The sequence below is a fragment of the Ascaphus truei genome, chromosome 4 (assembly GCF_040206685.1).
Source record: "Ascaphus truei isolate aAscTru1 chromosome 4, aAscTru1.hap1, whole genome shotgun sequence".
NCBI classification, from domain to species: Eukaryota; Metazoa; Chordata; class Amphibia; order Anura; family Ascaphidae; genus Ascaphus; species Ascaphus truei.
Window position 1 is genome coordinate 109,779,464 of NC_134486.1, and position 21,409 is coordinate 109,800,872.

At 43.4% G+C, this 21,409-nt stretch overlaps 1 protein-coding gene across 6 annotated transcripts in view; it reads left to right on the forward strand.

Moving 5' to 3' along the window:
* LOC142493013 (sodium/calcium exchanger 1) overlaps positions 1–21,409 on the forward strand; it is a 498,730-nt gene that overhangs the window by 115,208 nt on the left and 362,113 nt on the right. For 2 of the 6 annotated variants that reach the window (XM_075596383.1, XM_075596386.1), the window contains one exon: positions 8,033–8,083. The exons of the other annotated variants lie outside the window; for them this stretch is intronic. The gene's annotated coding sequence lies outside the window, so the exon portion shown is untranslated. The remainder of the gene's footprint in view (positions 1–8,032; positions 8,084–21,409) is intronic. 6 annotated transcript variants of the gene reach the window in all.

The following is a 21,409-nucleotide window of genomic DNA, read 5'->3' on the forward strand; positions in this document are numbered from 1 at the left end:
TTATTGAACTGTTCCTACACTGTTAGGGTGGTGACTTAGTATCTGATTCTATTTCTACTACTACCACCTAAGCATATATTCCACTCATAGCACTGACACCTATCCAGGCTGTAAGTGTGCACATTTATGCAGGCTTCTTATCAATTGGAGAAAATAGACAAACTAATAATCAACTTACAGTACCATACAGCTATGCACCATCCCGACTCTTGCGTTCTGCTCAAGAACGCCTTCTCTCTACCCCCTTTGTATCTAAAGCCCTCTCTGGCCTTAAACCTTACTCACTGACTGCCCCACACCTCTGGAATGCCCTTCCCCTCAATACCCGACTAGCACCTTCTCTATCCACCTTAAAGGCCCACCTTAAGACACACTTGCTTAAAGAAGCATATGAGTAGAACAGTGGCTAATAATATACACATGATACATAACGCTTGGCCCACTGCAGACGTCCTTACCAGAATGCCCTCCTACTGTCTCTGTACCTTCTTCCTACCAATTAGATTATGAGAAGGGACTCCTCTTCCGAAATGTTACTTTTATGTCTGAAGCGCTTATTCCCATGATCTGTTATTTGTATTATTTGTTATTTATATGATTGTTACGTGTATTACTGCTGTGAAGCGCTAGGTACATTAATAGCGCTATATAAATAAACACATACATACATACAGGATATTTGATCTGGGTTCACCACCAAAAATACAAGTGGGCTACATCTATTGCTTTCCAACAGGTTTATAGTTCAAGTCTATCTATACCCAGGACTAATTATATTTCCGGCTGAACAATATAAGGACTTTTTCAATTGATTATGAATTGAAATCATTATTTTTCACTAGTAACATTTATATTGGACTATTAGAAAACTAGGAATCAATATCTCTCTACTGATATATTCAATCAGGTGGTACACTTACACTAATCCTTATGCCACTGTGCACTTCCTGTGCTACTATTAACTAGCAAAGGAGATTAATCGTTTACAACACACCCTGTGGGATTTCCTCATCAAGCCCTTTATCACAATTTAGTTGATGCGCTATATATAGTGTATATCCTCCCTCCCTTCCTCCTTTCATATTTTAATTAATTACTTCATCAATCACTAGTAATTATTTAAATTCATGTGGCTCATTTTAATAGACCAATAAAGGTTATGTTTTTTTCAGTTTAGATCAGTGGTGACAAACTTCAGTGTTCAAGAGCTACCAATAAGTCCGATTTTCAGGCTATCTCTGCTTCAGGGACTTAGCCACTGAGTGAGCCACCTGTGCTGGAGCGGGGATATCCTGAAAACCTGACTTTTTGGTAGCTCTTGAGGATTGGAGTTGCCCACCTCTGGTTTAGTTAGTCCGGTGTGCTATTAAGTGGACCTCTCCAATTTGAGACTAGTCTCTTCGCTAGCCTACAAATATTTTGTATACGTTTGCATAAAATGAACTGAGGATACCTTGTTGTTCAGGGAACATAACGCCCCATTTTGGAGGTATCGCCCCATGATGAGTCCTTATTTAACAGAGATTTGTAGATCTAGGCCTAATTATTTAAGTTTGCTATTTTTGTTTATTCCATTTGGAGTGCAAAAATAAATATTAAGGGACCTATTCTAGTAGCCGTATAGCCAATGTATTCTAGTAGCCGTCATAACCCACTTATGGAGGCTTTTTAGCTGTTATTGGCCAAAAATGCCTACAGCGATTCAGAAAGCCTCGAAAATTGGGCGGCGAATGCATTTTTGGCTGTCGTCAAAAACACATCGCCACATAAGCCGCTTATTGCCAGTTTTGAAATTCGTGCAATTCTAGTAGCCTCCATTAGCTTATTGAGGCTAATCGCGGCTCTAAAATGATGATTTCCTCCCAAATTCCTCACGACCAGGGCCGCTTTATACATTAGGCCAACTAGGCACAGTGCCTAGGGCCTACAAACCTTTTAGGGCCTACAATATTTCACTTGAAAAAATACCTAAAAAAAAAATCCCAAAATAAGAGAAAACAGCACATTTTAATTTAAAATGCCTCCAAAGTATCAAAACCTTTAAATATCAAAACAAAAGTATCGATGCCAAATATCGCTAGTATCAAAAGAAACAAGCAAACGATGAAATTAGCATAAAAATTAGTAAAAATATCGGACACACAGGCCTCTAGAAATAAAAGTGCCTAGGGCCTACAAAGGTCTTAAAACGGCCCTGCTCACGACAGAAAGAGGCGGCGACGAGAGAGGGACTTTTCCTGCATCGGTCTCCAGAGCTGATACACATTAATACCAGCAACGGAGGGCTTCGGCATGAATCAAATGCATGAAAATTGCATTTACACAGGCGGCACACTTTATTTGAGTACGGCTCATTCCGCAAGCCGGGATATGTCCCGGCTTACGAGCCGCACTCCCTCAGCGTGCCGCGCATCACCGATGCGCGGTCACGCGTCATCGGGTGCCTGTGCCGCCTGTACGCGTGCCCAGGGCTCCCCGAGGGAGCCCTGGTGTCGCGCGGATGTGAGGATGGCAGCGGGATGTTCCGGGGGACCCGGCGGACCCGGTGAGGAGTGGGGGAAGCCCCGATCGGCGGGCCTCTCCTCCGAGGCTTCGGCGCGCGCCCGGCACCCTCCGGCGCGCGCCAGGTTACTGCTGCGGCCGAGAACGGGCAAATGCTCGAATTAACTCGGCCGCAGCACTACAGGTAATTTCATTACCTTAGCGGCTAACCGCTAAGGAAATGAAGGGGTTAACTACCGGTACCATGTTTATTGTGAATCAAAGAACATGTTCCCAGCACTCAAAAGAAAAATGCGTAAAGACACTAAATGGTATGCAAAAAAAATAAATGTTACTATCAAAAATAAATACAGATATGGCAAACAATATGCAATGGACAATGATGCTATTCTAGGTTAGCTATTGAGTGCTGGGAACACTTTCTTTGCTTCTTATCTATAATTATATTTTTGAAAACATTGTATGTGCCTGTCCCTATGGGCAATCTGATTGGTCCGTCGGTCTGTCACTCAGCCTCTGGCCAATCAGATTGCTCCGTGGCCCGCCCCCCTCTCATTGGCTTGCTTTCTTCTGTGGCCTCGACCGGCCCTCCTCCTCCTCGCACCGCCGCCCGGCCACTCTCTTCTTCTCCCTCTCCCTCCTGTTCTCTGTCTCCCGCTGAGCCCCCCTGCCCCCGGGTGTCACTCCCCCCCCACTGCCCCCTGTGTCGGTCCCCATTCCCTTTCCCCGGTGGCCCCCTCCCTTTCCCCGGTGCCCCCTGTCACCTACGTGTTGCACGTGTGCTCCAAGACGTCCAGCAGCCTGGCAGTGCGCGCACGCTGCGGCTGCTCCCACTCCTTGGGTGGCTCACTGTCCTCCAGACGCCGGTTCGCGCATGCTCTGAGGCACCATGCGCTCGGCGGACTGCGCTGCATGCTCTGCCCCCCACGCCGGGACCGCGGCTGCTCCCGCTCCTCGGGCGGCTCACCATCCTCCCGACGCCGGCTCGTGCACGCTCCAGGTCGCCCAGCAGCCTGCGCTGCATGCTCCACCCCCCACGCCCGGGACCGACCGGGCGGAGCCCCCGGATAGGAGAGAGGCGCCTTGTGGACCGGTGGGAGCTCAGAGACTGGACGGAGGGGGCTGGTGTCCCACAGTGGGGGGAAGGGCGGGGCTGCGGCATCCTCACTGCAGTTGTTGTTGGTGCCCGAGGACGTGTCTCACAGTGTGTTTGTGTGCGTGTCTCACAGTGTGTGTGTGTGTGTGTGTGTGTGTGTGTGTGTGTGTGTGTGTGTGTGTGTGTGTGTGTGTGTGTGTGTGTGTGTGTGTGTGTGTGTGTGTGTATAACAGTGTGTGTGTGTCAGTGTGTGTGTGTGTGTGTCTCACAGTATGTGTGTGTCTCACAGTATGTGTGTGTGTCACAGTATATGTGTGTGTGTCTGTCACTGTCTGTGTCTGTGTCTGTGTGTGTGCGTGTGTCTCACTGTGTGTGTGTGCATGTGTCTCTCTCTGTGTGTGTGTGTGTGTGTGTGCGTGTGCGTGTGCGTGTGCGTGTGTCTCACTGTTTGTGTGTGCATGTGTCTCACTGTGTGTGTGTGTGTGCGTGTGTCTCACTGTGTGTGTGTGCATATGTCTCACTGTGTGTGTGTGTGCGTGTCTCACTGTGTGTTGCGCAGGGGGGGGGCGGCGACCGGAGCGGCGGAGGGGGGGGACATGCCGGAGCTGTGTAGGGGGGAGGACACATGCCCGGAGCTGTGTAGGGGGGGGAATGGCCGGCGCTGCGCAGGGGGGGGAGGACTGGAGCTGTGGGAGGGGGAGGCGTAGAGGGACGGGGTGAGTAGAGAGAGGAGGGAGCAGGAGGTTTTGGTCCTGGGCAGCGCCGGGTCTCTCATCTAGTTGTTAATATAGATGGAATCAGGATCCCTCTTTTGTTCCCTGTGCACCCCACCAACATTTATTAATTCATTATTTGATTGATTAATTAATTATTTCTATTGAGGTGTTGTTAATACCGTATACTTCATGTTTATTTTAGGTAGCGGGGATGGGTGAAGGTGGTATTTGGCCCTTGGTGGGTGCTTAGGCCTTACTTTATTTATGCTGGCTGGCTAATGTTTGATTTAGAATGGACAAATGAGCTATTATTCATATGTGGATAATAGTAATTTTGCCCATTACTGTACTGTATGTGTTTGGGGGGTTGTTGGGGGTAGAGGGATTGGGTGAATGGGGTAGTTGCCCCAAGGGTGGTTGTTTAGGATTTCCGGGGGTAGCGGGACTGGATAACCACTTCATTACCATAGCTGTTCCCTCTGCTATGGTAGTGAAGGGGTTAACTCCCCCCGCAACCTTGCAGGCAGGCCTAACCACCGCCTGGGGCATCTAACCCCTTCATCCACCCCCTCTGCCCCCAATAAACAGGCTATTGAGGTTGAACCCCTTCATTGCTAGCCGCTAAGGTAATGAAGCTGTTTTAATAAAAATGTTAATACTACTGTGCGGGAGCAGAGGTTCTCCGTATCAGAACCGCAATGATTTGCGGTCCAAGGAACCCCTGCTTCCCGAGATACAGTTCCTGTTATGGGGTGCCGGTATCTCTTATGCATTTAAATCCCCATGGTCACATGACGCGAGACATTTAAATGCATAGGAGATACCGGCACCTCATAACGGGGCCTGTAACTCGGGAAGTAGGGGTTCCTCAGACCTGAAATCAACGCGGTTCTGCTCCGGAGACCCCCTGCTCACGTACACTAGTAATACATTTTTTTATTAAAACCCTGCGATCGCTGGTGAGATATGCGCAGGGAGAGGCGGCTCTCTCTGTGCAGCTTCCTATGCAGCTGGCCGCCCAAATCATTGCGGATCCACGGGTGAGACCTTTCCAGAGAGGCAAATATCAAATCGCTGATCCTCGTAAGTGTTGGGTCAGGGAAAGAGGCCTATTCTAGTCGCCTTCATGAAGGTTTTCTGAATACCGTGATAAATACACTAAAAAAAACGGCGGTGTAACCGGCCCAGCAAGATGATTTACAGTTTGACAGCTACTAGAATAGGCCCCTAAGAGTCTTTGAATAAGGATATTGTAGTGATGGACGACTTCTTCTTTTCTGGTTTCTTGTGGTGGCACACACTGCATAAAGGAGTGCAAAAACAAATGATCAATTAATTGCATTTTCCAATTCAATAGGTCATCAATGGGATAATGTTGACATATGTAGCCTGCTTTTACATAGGAATTAGGCAGGGTTCAACAATTCATTTATATATGTGGATTAATTCGACATATAATTTTATACCTTTTATTGGAACAATAATACAAAATATTAAAAGGTGCAGAAGGCACCTTACAGCTTATTCACTGGAGAGACCAAGAGACCGAGAGACCGAGAGACCGCCACACACACAATCCTTTTATACAATACGTGGGGAGAGACAGTTATGGGGAATCTTTTCAGTCTTAATTGTTTTTTTTTGTGATTGACCGTGGAGCGGAGTCAGCCCAGTCTGTAAGATTGTGATGAATACACTGTTCACAAAATGAATCATGCTGGAGAACACCCAGAATCTTAACTGAACAACTGCAATGTTTTCTCTTATAAAAGAACTTAAGAAACTCCAAAAAAAAAATACCACTGTTAGAAGACATTAAATATACAGCACTATTAATCTTCAAAATCTGGCATGGCTGATGCTTATGATCCTCTCATGGATGTACTTCAGGACAAAAGTCAGAATTATAAATGTTAATCCATATTACTGACCTAAATAAGACCCCAGTGCAGAATGAAATATCATCTCAATAAAAATGTATTAATTTAATTACTATTTTTCATATTGCGTTATGGGCCCACATGCTAATGTTTCATTTGATATTGATGCATATTTTATACACAGTTGGGCCAATGGCACCCCTGTTGTTGCTATAATTATTTGCTATTGCTCTTTTATAATAATTGTTTGCTGTGCATTGTCAAAGGTTTATTTTAATGCAACAATAGAAGTTCAAATAAATGGGGAAGGGGGAGGGGTGAGGTAGCTGCTCTTCCTACAGTTTAGGAGAGGGTATGCGCCAGGAGCAGTAGAGTATCAGTAAAGTAAAACTTGCAGGTGCAAGGGACAGTAGGTCCTATCAACTAGCACTCAACCCCAAGTGATGTATATGGTATGATGAGTAAGTTAAAACAAAACTTTATTTAATGTTGTGAAATAATAGTGGACAGAAAACAAACAGATATATCTCCACATGATACAAAAATACTGGATGTAGGCTAATGTAAATAAACTCTAGCTACAAAGTGAGTTAGTAGCTAAGTACCCCTAATAATCCACAATGGTACATGAACCGTTGCGGGTATACCAGTGCCATATAGTATAGTTGGTTTATTTCCTTAGGAATGAGAGAGTCCCTTCCAATAGCCTGAAGGTGCCTGTAACTAGGTGTCAACAAACTAAAGGTAGCTTATGTTGCTATGATAGGCCTAGTTTCCCAGAATGCCTATACAAGAACACAGTTCATATAGAGGTGCCGGACAGTATAGGCACTGGCATAGTTAAAGAAAGTATACTGTGGCAGCATACGGGTATTCCAGTATAAAATGTGGTGGATACTAAAAACAACAGAAATGGTCCAGAAATAAACAGTGTGATCACGGAAAATAGTTTATTTAGTCATCACTGTGATGAATGCTCATACTTCATATCTCTTATGTATTTATGTAGACAAGCCACTTCATGTAACGTGGATCAATTAATTGAATTGATAGCAAGTGGCTACATGCATAGATCAGTACCTGGTGAAATATAGATGAAGGCCTTAACCTTCGAGGCAACTACTACCAATGTGTAGAGTATATCATCAGAACACAAAGTCACAGCATGTACCTTAGGTGCTAGGCAGTATTACAGTCACTGTTTAGCGATCACATTTAGAATAGTTATAGCCTACCATTGCAGTGGCTGCTATACTGTATATACTCAAAAATCTTCAGCTCTGAATATAATGTTTACAGAGCACTGATGGTACCAGCATATACTCTGGGATTACCACATCAGAAGCATACTTCTATGTACCAATGAGTATAACTGTATCAGTAGAGGCTTCTGACCACTGCCCTATGTATATGTGTAACCCGCTCTGAATTTCCTGTCTGGTCCGAATGATAGCCAGAACAGCCAACACTCTGCTAGGGATCCCGTTCAAAATGGGTAAACAATGAATACAGTTCGAGTAGGGATCACTGATTGTCAGTGAAAGAAAGGAAAGAAGAAAGAACTCACCCAGGACTTCTCGGCAATCAACTAAGGATCATGGACTTCTGTGCATCATTGCTGTTGGGGATCATTGCATCATGGAGCAAGAGTTGGTGCCACAGTTGGATGAGGAGTGTGAATGTTCATCCCGGCTATGATAATTGATAATATTTAATTTTTTAGGTTGCCCTTTCATTGCCATTGTGGCAATCTATGCCCATATTGTTAATAACTGCTTAGGTAATTAAGGGACTAGTGGCTAGTAGTTACTTTTTTATTTTAATGTTGCTGCCCACAGAAGACACAGAGAACATAGATGATTATGAGGGCTGCCTTCATCCTGGCAGGGGTAAGTACAGAAAAATTTAATTTACTATATGCTGGCTGGATAATGTTTAATTCTAATGGGCAAATGTGCTATTATCCAGATCTGGATAATGGGGATTTTGCCCATTACTGTACTGTATGTGTTGGTGGTGGATGGGGTGTTGTAGAGGGGGTGGGTAGTAGATTGCCCATTCATTGCCATAATGGAAATAGCCATGGTAGTCCAGTTGCGATAGTGCAGAATAAATGAGTACTTCAGAATTAGGTGATACCTTTTTTATTTGGACTAACAATTGATATCATAGGACAAGCTTTCGAGAGTTTTCCTCTCTTCCTCAGGTCGGCAATACTGATTAACAAAGGATTCTATGACTTAAAAAGATTGGAAAAGGGAAAAAAATAAAAAAAACAGAGATGAAGATAAGGTGGCTGAGAAAGGGATGTTTGAAGACACTTGAAGGGTAATAAAACAGTAACAAGGTATGTGAGAACCAAGGACAGGGGGATGGGGGCAGGGGGGGGAAATCTAACAGCAGTACGGAGGGGGCAGAGGATGCTGTGTGTGGGGGAGGGGGAGTTTCTGGATAGGAACATTAGCAGAGAGGCAGGGAGGATCTCATTACAAATAATTATGATAGTGTGTGAGAAACCCCATATCCGCATTAAGTCCTCTTGTTTTGGTGTCAACGAGTCTTATCATTCTGATTTCAAATGTTTCCCATTCTTAGGTGCGTTTAAACATTCCATTGAGGATTTTGAAATCATTTATGGAATGATCTGGTGAGGAATGATGTCCCACTGGTGAGCAGTATATTTCTTCTTCGTGGTGTTGTATTGAGTGTCTGTGCATGTTCATTCTGCCTTGAAGTTTTATTACTGGTTTCCCCAATGTAGCATGTTTGGTCACATCTATTGCATTGAATCATATATACTACATTCCTGGATGTGCAGCAGTATGATCCTTTAACATTGAGTATTCCATGGTTGTGACTGGCTGTGGGATCTTAGCATATATGTTTGCAGAGTTTGCAACGTGTGTTGTTGCACGGTTTTGTGCCATTATCAGTGTCTTTAAGTTCGTTATGGAGTTTTCTGTTGACTAATTTCTGCTTGAGGTTTGTTGGTTGCTGGAAAGCAAGGATGGGAGGTTTGGGCAAGATTTATTTTAATGTCATGTCCTCTTCCTGCATGGGTTACAGATCTTTGATTATTTTTTGTATTCCTTCTAGGATAGGGTTGTATGTGGCCACTAGTGATATGCATGTGGTAGGTTCTTTCTGTCTGTATTGTAGCAGGTGTTCTCGTAGGGCTTTAAGTGCAGATGTAATAGTTCTGGCAATAGCCTTTGGCTTGTATCCCTTCTGCATGAACGATTCGGTCAGGTTTTTGAGATGTCTCTTTCTGTCTTCAGTGTCAGAGCATATGCGGTGGTATCTTATTGCCTGGCTGTGTCTGAAACCTTGTTTTGTATGAGTGGGATGGAAGCTGGAGTTGTGGAGGTAACTGCATCTGTCAGTTGATTTCTTGCATACAGATGTGTGTAGTTTGCCATCTTTCAGTGTTAGAAAGTTTCTAGAATGTTTACTAGGTTTGCTGAATAACCCATTTTGAGTTTAATTGATGGATGGAATGAGTTCAGGGACTCGTAGAATTTTTTTAGGTTTCACGCTCTGTCAATATTATAAACAGGTCATCAATGTACAGTATCTGTAATATTTGTAAGGTTTGCATGTGGTTAGGTACATTTTGTCATCTGGTGACAGGTATTTTGCAAGGATGAAAAAAATACATTTGTCCAAAATAAAGAGAATATTGTATTTTCAGAAGACATTCTTATAGGTTATGAATATCCCTTTCCAAGGTTTACATCATTCTACAAACCTTCTTTCAGTGCTCAGAGCAATTTGGCAACATTGACTGTCTGCTGTATTTTTGTACTGCTTACCCGCGAATGCTGGACTACTGCTAAGTACAAGTTAAAAGCTCAGCTGCATTAAACCATAGACAGTCAAAAATGTGCTAGTACAATGAAATTTCCAAATGGAGCGAATTGTTATTGTATCTGTAGCTTTGGGGCCCAGATGTTGCTGATCCTCTGCAATGCAGTTACTTAACCAGACATTTGTCATCTCAAAGAGTATATGCAATGTAGTAAATGTCTTACAGTGACCCTGGTTTTGGAAGAAAAAATGTTTGCTCTGTGTTAGACAATAAAACCTGGAACATTAAATCATGCCCAGCCTGAAGACTATTTCACTGTTTTCTTGTGGCCTCACTCACCATGTCAGTATTCGATCAAATCCTGATGTTTGAACTTGGCGTTTAAGTAGATCGTTGTAAGTGCTAGAACGCAATACTTTAACACACAGGTCTGATATTTATTCTAGCATGCGTGAAAATAAAATACTATTTAAATTCTCCCATTACCTTTTTGTGACAACATGTCGTAAGGTATTGCTATGCTTAGCAAAGTATCTTTAGCTCCATTCTAATCAATCAAATGTGTAACTTATCATCGTTATTTGTTTTAACATAGTACAAAATAAGTATTTCTCGAAGGCTTGTACAGGTTTATGGACACGAAGTTAACAACCTTAAAACTGATCACCGTTTTTGTAGGCATATTGGTTTCCAATGTGAATATTTAAAATATTTAATCTTGCCCTTTCACGGGATGTTTTTATTTTTAAAATGTGATGCTTCGTTCAGGAGCTACTGTATGAGCTATGAAATATTAAGTGTCCAAGTGGGGTAAAATTAATCTCCACCCAGAACCCAGTGCAGTCTGAAGTTAACATGTCATATGCTAATGATTAAGAAAATAGTGGTTTTTAAGACAAAAAATATTAACAATTAATACAAGAGTAGGGAATTCCCAGGATGCAAAATAATAACATGTAACACATGTTCCCCCACCCTCTGGAAGATGTTGCTGTTACTACCGGTGTCTGTGATGCTTTCATACCTGTGTGGGTCCAGGAGAGCTGAGTGATCCGCGATTTTGTGGGGACCACAACAGGCTTTTGATGATCATGATGGTTCCTCGGGGTGTCAGCGCCTCCAGCTTCAGAGGGCTCCAGGGTATCCAGAGTCAGCCCCCACCAAAACATAGTTCTTTCCCCCCTTGTCCAAATGGACTGAACACTCAGACAGGGGTATGTAAAAGCAAAGGGTTTATTTGGCTGTTGCAGTCCTGCAGTTCGGATGTATGATGGTTAGAGGATTCAAGGCCTCTGGATGGTGCTGGCTCTTTGTTAATGGAGGCCTCTTGATCTTTCCTGACCAGCCAGATCATGAGGGACTGACTGGCCTGTCCTTCTCCCAGCCAGGAGGAGACCGGCCACACACCTCCACTCCCTGGGAGGGTTGGATCTTCACTACTTACAATGTTGTGGTCCAAAAAAGAATACCAACGTTTTGTTCCCCTGAGGAAGGTCCTTTATGTGCAGTACTGAAGTAATGTATTCTTTTTTTTAGGACCACAATGTAATTTTTAACTATTAAGTTACATGTGCTATATTCTTCATTTCTTCAGACTATGTGGTTGATATTTGTGCTATTCTTTTTTTATATATTGGCACATGTCCAGTACAGATGCAGCGGCCATTATTCGAATAAATCACGGAGCCGTTTTCGTGTGCTCTGCTGTACTCCACGCGTCATTAACGCCGCCAATCGCCCCAGGCACACGTGTTTATCGCGGTTGCTTTGTTTGAATTTCATGGATTATTTTTCTTTGTGTGCAATGAAATGAATGAATTGTAATGTGTACAGTACTGTGCTACTGTGTCAATTTCAGGTGTTTAAAAACCAGAACTCTAAAATGCCATTTTCTGCACTTGCCTGCACTCGCGTCTTAAGGCCGTAAGGTTGGAAGAAATCACGCACCATGACATGGTGTAAGTACCTGTTGATGACCTACCTCTTGTGATGTGAGCGCCTCCATCTACTACAAGTTCCAGGGGTGCTGGAGGCAGCCCCCATGATAAAACCTTTTCATTTTTCATTCTCTCCTCAAGTAACTGTATCCTCAGGCCAGAGTATATTGAACAGGAGTCTTTATTGCATTCACTGTACACACACACAGTGAATACTCTCTTGGATCCCATGCCTCTGGATGGTCTCAGTGTTAGATTTGTCCTTAGGCCTTATCACAGTCCCCTAGCGGGACTGTTCGTATAATCCCACCCAGCAGGGTGAGACAGCACACTTCCCTCACTTGTACTCTCTCTGCTGGCAGACTAGAACTCACTAAATTTAGGCGTGCCTCTTCCTTAGTGCAGAAGGGGAGGGCACAAGGTCTGCACCCGGATTGGGCAACACACAGACCCTGTCACACCTCAGGCCCAAGATGGGCCTGACACTGCCTGCACCAACCAGGACTTACATGCCAGGGAGGGCAGACGTATAGTCAGAACCAGCCATGGCTACATATATATAACACCCCTACACACCCCCAACCCCCCCAACACACACACACCTAAGGGAGATTGGCTGGTACTAGGGATATTATGGTGTTGTGGTGCTCACCTTCTGTCTCACAGAAGGCTGAGCTCACAGAAGGCTGTAGGGAGATTTGGGAAATAGCATCTCTGGTGCAGCGCCTCCATCCTGCAGGGCTCCTGCCATAGACAGGGGTTTGTCCCCACAGGAACTTCCATGGTGTAGATAAATGGCTCTAGAGAACAAGTATCAATGCAACAGGTTTATTGCAACCGAATAACAGCAGTTCCATAATAGTCCCTCTCTGCAGGTATTCCAGCCCAGGGGTACCATCCCTTCCCTGGGCAGGATATTACAAGTCACCCCAGGGACTTGAGGACCCTAGACGTGTCTAAACTTCCCGCACAACCATAGGCCAAGATGGGAACACTGAATGGAAGCCATCTTTTATACCAGGGGGGTGCCCCACTCCTAAGACCCAGCATCTGGGCAGGACCACCAGAGTAGCAGTAGGACCTTTGTCAAGGACTGACAAGAGTTTTGCTGGGGACCTAAATGTTGGATCAACAAATCAACTATTTGCTATCCAAGTGTACCTGCTCACCTGATTTGATATAATATATATACATATATATATATATATATATATATATATATATATATATATATATATATATATATATATATATATATATATACAGTGTTCGACAAACCTATACATTTGCTCGCCCCGGGCGAGTGGATTTAACCCCCGGGCGAGTAAATATTGGCCCAAGCAGCACACGTTTGGTACTAGGTGGCGAGTAGATTTTTTTGTGTGGCGAGTAGATTTTTTGGTGATTTGTCAACCACTGTATATATACACACACACATATATCTATATATATATATATATATATATATATATATATATATATATATATATATACACACACACACATATATATATATATGCTTCATTGCTTCATTCATTGTAACATCGCCGGAAGAAGAGATCAGTGTATCTCGAAAGCTCGCACAAATAAAAGCATTTCGTTAGCCACAGAACGGTATCATCTATTTATTTTTTGATTTTATATATATATATATATATATATATATATATACACAGTGGTTGACAAATCACCAAAAAATCTACTCGCCACACAAAAAAATCTACTCGCCACCTAGTACCAAACGTGTGCTACTTGGGCAAATATTTACTCGCCCGGGGGTTAAATCCACTCGCCCGGGGCGAGCAAATGTATAGGTTTGTCGAATACTGTCTATATATATATATATATATATATATATATATATATATATATATATATATATATATATATATGTAAAACCATAATACTGAGTTAAGTTATGGTGAGTAAAAAAAGTGACAAAAACCCTCCAAAGCTCGCACAAATAAAAGCATTTCGTTAGCCACAGAACGCGGTATCATCTATTTATTTTTTGATTATATATATATATATATATATATATACATATACATATACATATACATATACATACATATACATACAGTTAGGTCCGGAAATAATTGGACACTGACACAATTTTCATAATTTTGGCTCTGTACGCCACCACGATGGATTTGAAATGAAACAACCGAGATGCAATAGAAGTGCAGACTTTCAGCTTTAATTTAAGGGGTTGAACAAAAATATCGTATGAATCGTTTAGGAATTGCAACCATTTTCATACACAGTCCCTTATTTCAGGGGCTCAAATGTAATTGCACAAATTAACACAATCATAAATAAAATGTTCATTTTTAATACTTTGTCGAGAATCCTTTGCAGGCAATGACTGCTTGAAGTCACCAAACACTGGGTTTCCTCCTTTGTGATGCTTTGCAAGGCCTGTACTGCAGCTGTCTTCAGTTGTTATTTTTTCGTGGGTCTTTCTGCCTTAAGTTTTGTCTTCAGCAAGTGAAATGCATGTTCGATCGGGTAGAGATCAGGTGATTGACTCAGCCATTGCTACTTCTTTCCCTTAAAAAAACTCTTGGGTTGCTTTCGCAGTATGTTTTGGGTCATTGTCCATCTGTAAAGTGAAGCGCAGTCCAATCAACTTAGCTGAATTTGGCTGAATCTGAGCAGACAATATATCCCTATACACTTCAGAATTAATTGGCTGCTTATGTCTTTTGTCACATCATCAATAAACAATAGTGACCCAGTGCCATTGTAAGCCATGCATGCCCATGCCATCACACTGCCTCCACCGTGTTTTACAGATGATGTGGTATGCTTCGGATCATGAGCCGTTCCAATCCATCTCCATACTTTTTTCTTCCCATCATTCTGGTACAGGTTGATCTTAGTTTCATCTGTCCAACGAATGCTGTTCCAGAACTTGGGCTGGCTTTTTTAGATATTGTTTGGCAAAGTCTAATCTGGCCTTTCTATTCTTGAGGCTTATGAATGGTTTGCACCTTGTGGTAAACCCTCTGTATTTGCTCTCGTGAAGTCTTCTCTTTATGGTAGACTTGGATAATGATAAGCCTACCTCCTGGAGAGTGTTCTTCACTTGGCTGGATGTTGTGAAGGGGGTTTTCTTTACCATGGAAAGGATCCTACGATCATCCACCACTGTTGTCTTCCGTGGACTTCCAGGCCTTTTTGTGTTGCAGAGTTCTTTTTTTCTCAGAATGTACCAAACTGTTGATTTGGCCACTCCTAATGTTCCTGCTATCTCTCTGATGGATTTTCTTTTTTTTTTGCAGTTTAAGGATGCCCTTTTTCACTTGCATTGAGAGCCCCTTTCACCGCATGTTTTGGGTTCACAGCAACAGCTTCCAAATGCGAATGCCACACTTGGAATCAACTCCAGACCTTTTACCTGCTTAATTGATGATGAAATTACCGTGGACTTCCGTGGACGTCCAGGCCTTTTTGTGTTGCTGATCTCACCAGTGCGTTCTTTTTTTCTCAGAATGTACCAAACTGTTGATTTGGCCACTCCCAATGTTCCTGCTCTCTCTCTGATGGATTTTCATTTTTTTTGCAGCCTAAGGCAAGTTCTATAGTGCCGGGCGCGTGCCACGCTGCGCGCGCGTGCGGATTTTTAGTTGGCTGACATCAGTCAGCCTTTCTATAGAAGGGCCGCACGCGCACGGCAGGGAGAGGGGAGCCAACAGACAGCGGCGAAGATGAAGAAATTCATCTTTCTGCGCCACTGCCTGCGCTCAAATGTATGAATTGGTGTGTATGTGTGTATGCATGTATGCGTGTTTGTACGGATGTGTGTGTGTGGTGGGGGGGGGGTAAATAAATGCACACGCAAAAAAAAATAATTAAACTTTTTTTTTAATTTCAAAAATCTTACTTACACTCCCCTTACACTTACACTTACACTCACACTCACACAACATATACACGCATATACACGCACATACTGTACACGCATATACACGCATATACACTTACCTGCAGCTCCCGGCTCTATATACACGGAAAGCATGCGGAACGTGCACGCGCGTTCGCATAGGAACTCACGGCCGCATCCTGTATATAACAGCCCCAAGGATGCCCTGTTTCACTTGCATTGAGAGCTCCTTTGACCGCATGTTGTGGGTTCACAGCAACAGCTTCCAAATTTGAATGCCACACCTGGAATCAACTCCAGACATTTTACCTGCTTAATTGATGATGAAATAATGAAGGCATAGCCCACACCTGTCCATGAAACAGCTTTTGAGTCAATTGTCCAATAACTTTTGGTCCCTTGAAAAAGAGGGGGCTACATATTAAAGAGATGTAATTCCTAAACCCTTCCTTCAATTTGGATGTGATACCCTAAAATTAAAGCTGATAAACTGCACTTTAAGCTCATATTCATTATTTAACTGTAACTTGAATTTATTTTGGTACACAGCCAAAATAACAAAACTTGTATCAGTGACCAATTATTTCCGAACCTAACAGTATATATTCATTCACTCATTTTTTTTTAAAGATAATGTTTGCTTGCTGGACAGAATGGGTTCTACAAATATGTTTTCTTTGTTAATATATATTTTAAGTTTATTGATTTTAATAATGTTATGTGTTTGTATTTCACAGCACACTATGTGTTCACCCTCTGTGCTGCGCATAATTCTGCGCTCTGGCTTTTCATTCTCCCACCCCGCACTTGGGGTATTCTGTGAGCCTCTGACGCGACGGTTGATATTGCGCAAGCGCACTCCACCAATGGTCCGGAGCTCACTGTGTCTGCTCCCACTGCGGGGAGGGACCAGTGTCTTACAGAGCGCAGTTGCGCGTGCACTTAGAGCCCCAGTGAGGTATACAGTCAGGGCCATTTGATGACGCACTCTCCCCATGCCCCACGGCCTCCATTGACATTGAGGACTCTCCCTCAGTTGGTTACTGCGCAAGCGCGTACTACTGGGGGTTGCTAGACCACGCATGTCTCCGGATTGGTAGTTGGGGGCGGAGTTAGTCGCCGTCGTCTCTATGTCTGAATATACTGATTAGGTGTATACACATCAGAAGACCATTAGCAATCAAAGTGGGTGGATCGCATGTGAGCTGGGAGTATTGGATGGTTATGTCATTCTGTGTCTATATATATGTTAATAAAGTTGTGCTATGCATACCTTGAGAAAGCGCTCTGTGAAGCGTGAAACGTTGGTAGGGCTCTCCATTGCCCTGTTTTTCCATGACCAATAAATAATCTTTTTATGGGATACGCACCCTCCTTTCTACTTTTTTGATACCTACAGTAGTGCTCTTCCAGTTTTTCTCCTTCTCTACTGTACAGAATAAAGATAACTTTTTTCTACTCCTGTGTTGTGCTGGTAACTTTGATCACTGCTGTAATCAAAACTGGCTATTATTACTTTCCTTTAACATGCATCACGTTTGCCTTGTTTCAGGCCCCTTAACACGTGTGCGGTCACACATACAGCATGTAAATAGTATTATTCTGCAGAGCTGCTTTAATTGTGGACAGAGATACAGTATCCTTAGTATTATGATCATATTACGTTCTTAAAGAACAGTGCTGTGCTGCAGCTCCAGCTCTGCTATCATTGCACAGCATCAGCAAATAAAAAATCCAGCTTGTGAGCACATTCACATTTCTCAGACAAGTCTGCAAAACCTGCATTTCCCCCATTATCTCTTAGCATGCAATGCTTCCGCTGCAGCCAGGGATTCTGGGTAATGAAATGCAAATGAGCACTCACTGTGTGTCACTTTTTGCTTCTTGTCCATTTTAATATGAAGCCCTATAAGCGTATGCCTTCTGTATATAGCCCCCTTGTGTCTACTTCCCTGTGGTGCTTTACCTGAGTTGCTTACAGGAGGCCTAATCCTTCGCTGAAGGGAGCCTGGGGTGTCCTTGTTCACTTACACACAGCGCCTCCACCTGAGAAGGATTCTCACACAGTGGGATTGCCCCTCCAGAGACAATACAGCAGTAAATATACACGCTTGGTACTATAAAGGAATATGTACTGCACATATAATCAACACAGTAACTACACAACACAATATTAACCACGTGGTGTATCCCCACAGTACTTGGGGTGCGGTGACACCAGTGTCCCAGTGTCCATCCCACAACACCAGTCCCCACCCAAAGTTTAGGGAGAAGCGCTACCCCTGAGAGCTGTTGGTGCACTTTGATGGTATACCTTCCCGGGCACTGCCGAATAGCCCAAGAATCCGTCTGATCGGTCTGATCTGTCTAACGAAGGCATCCGCCTCTGTGTGGGGTGAACTACTGCTGCAGGGTCTCACCTTTAAGAGTCTCTTAGTAGGACCTGGGTATGGTCCCACACCGCAGGATGCGCACACCACATGCGCCCGTCACAAATGTGCTGACTACCACTAATGTGCTAAGGGGAGCGTCCCTGTCTTGGGACCTTCCCTACAGCACACAAGCTAATAGTGATGGGGGTCTAGCTGGGACCTAAGGGGGTATCTGGCCTAGTCCAGCGGATCACTTCTACCTGGACCTTAGCTCAACCCTTGCTGTCCTGCTCCTGACTGACTCGTGGTCCTCTGCGCATTTTTCCAGGAGCCCTATTGTCTATTGCGCACCACATGTCTGCAGCCCCAGTGTTTGCTGGGACTTGGAGTCCCTTACAGGGCCTGCCTGATGGCCGCCGCAACTGTTGGGGCAGTGCGCATGCGCGAGTATCAAAATGGCTGGCCCCAGGTGAAATGCGAAGCTTCGGCGACTCAGTCGCCCGCCTGCAGCTCTACCTGCGGCTTCCTGTGTGCGCCCGCAGTCCCGGCAGTAGCCTCCCCCTGCACCCGCACGGAAGGTAGTGGGCCAAAGGGGGACCTGGCTACATCTATTATACAGCTCTGTCAGCACAGCCTGGATTAAATAAGTGCACAGCCAGTAAACTTTCTTTTGTGTCTCCTCAGTGTGAGATTGGTTACTGGCTTTGCAATGTGAAGCAGAATTTAAACTGGTAATAGAAACTAGAAAACATTCAGATTATCCCTTTATAAGTGTTGTTTCCACTGAAGCCATGGAGGACTGAAAAGTCACTTCTGCTGATGACAACATCATAATCTGATACATCAAGGGTTATGTATTGGTGGAGTCTCGCAGCTGCAAAACTGACGCAAAAGTAGTGCAGGAAATAGATCAATCATGAACATCTCATTGTTTCAATGCAGAATTTTTTTCATTGATTAACATTGTGCAGTGTTTGACCCAATGTTTCCATCCAGGAGACTGACAAATAGCCATCCGTATTTGTAAACAGCATCTACTGTTTAAAGAAATGTCATGTTGGTTCAAAAATGGTATTTGTATTTATAACCAGAAAATGTTCTGTTCGAGTAAGCGGTGCTAGATCTTACTCCATATCTATCCTATACCATATCTGTACCTGGCTATTAACAGTGTTCTGCACTATAACTAACAAGAGTGACCGAAAATAGGTATATGTGGATGTGGTAAAATAGGCTCATTTCAAGCATCTTGGCAAAAGTATTACCAATACTGAAATTAATAATGCAGTATGTGTTCTTTCTCAAAGTGGAAAGCGACAGAAAAGGTTTATGATAATAATAAATATTAATGCCAGGTAGAAAAATCTGATCCCTGCACTAATGTTATGATTAACATTTTTATTATTGTTCCCTTACTGGATGCAAATGCCAAATATTTCTGTGGCAAGACTGTAAAGCTCTGATTTGTTTTTATATATTGCAGCACAATAAGTCAGAGACCCCTCCGGTGCAAAGGAAGACCGCCTTTCTAAATGTGTGTTTGTCAATTGTTTCTGACATTTCATACATCTTTCAAGTGTCATCTGTCTGTCTCCTTAAAAACGGTGTTGCTTCTGGTACTCAGAAATACAATGCATTAGGACTAAAAGGATGTGGGTTTTTTTTTTTTCCTTTTAAATTGCCACATGTACTGTAACTTCCTGTGCATATTCCTGTGATGCATTCATAGAGCACTGCAGATATCAAACAGCTCAAGGTGACCCCTGTACAGCATCAGCCAGCGCTGGATAGATCTCATCCAAGATGCATATAGGTTCTTTTACAGCTGTGTTTCATTATTATTATTATTTTTGTTATTATTATGATCGTTTATTTGTTAAGCGCCCACATATTCCATAACTCAGAACCCCTTATGGGTCTGGAATGCAATGTTTTGTCCTTAAATATAAGTAGTGGTATTACAAACCTATCATCTCCTTTTGTTAATGTCTACTTACCATGCTTAGGGATTGTTGCAATACAATATCCTTCAAGGCTTATTTATTTACATATCCCTTTTATTGCATTGTTGCAATATACCATTTGCCCAGATATCTCACACCTCCAGTCTAATTTCGAACCCATTTCCCATTAACATTTCCTTTTGCATTGCTATGTTCCTTTTTGTACCACACTACTGTACTGTATATCCAGCCTTACTATGTGAGACTTGTAGAAACATGACATGCCATTTCAGGGTTTTGTATTTCTATTCAGCTTTTCAGCACAGCCTGGGTTTAAGAAGTGCATAGCCAGTAAACCTACTCACAGACAGCTGTTTCGACCTTTTGGGTCTCATCAATGCGATGTTAGTTGCTGGCTATGAAGCTGGTAAGTGGGTCTAACCAGACATTAAAAAAGTTATGGTGGGTATAAAAAAGTGACGAAAGCTCTCCACTGTACTGTATGAACTGTGTGTACTGTGGAGGGTTGGTGGAGAGTTGTTGTCATTTTATTTTACCCACCATAACTTTTTTAATGTCTGGTTGTACCCACTTACCAGCTTCATGTTGCATAGCCAGCAACTAACATCGCATTGATGAGACCCAAAAGGGGCGAAACAGCTGTCTGTGAGTAGGTTTACTTGCTATGCACTTCTGAAACCCAGGCTGTGCTGAAAAGCTGTGTAATACAGCAAGCCCAAGCTTATTGGGTCCATGTTAAAATGGGTAAGGCCGCGATTATAGTCGACACAACGGCAATGCGCGCACACGCCCATAGTGCGCGTACGATAAGGCGCGACCGCGTTTTGGAAAGTCAAAATATTTTGACTTTCCAAGCGACTGCCGCGTGACATCCGCGTCACGTGAAGCGGTTCAGCCAATGAGGGCGAACCTCTCACGTGATGTCATGGCCACGCCTCCCCATTGCCTGAACATCGCCCAAGAGCAGATTTCACATTCCCGCGAGCGACTGTAATGCGGCACGTGCACGCGCTCCATCGTGCACGCGGTGAGTATAATCTCAGCCGAAGAAGTAAAGAGTGACTCACTGTGAGTGATCATTGGCATGTCATTACCCAGAATCCCTGGCTTCAGTGGATGCATTGTTTGCTAAGCAGCAAAGGGGAAAGATAGGAATGCAGACCAGTCTGAGACATACAAATGTACCCACAAGTGGTATTTTTATTTACTGTACATAGTAGAGTCTAGGGTTTTTGTCACTTTTTT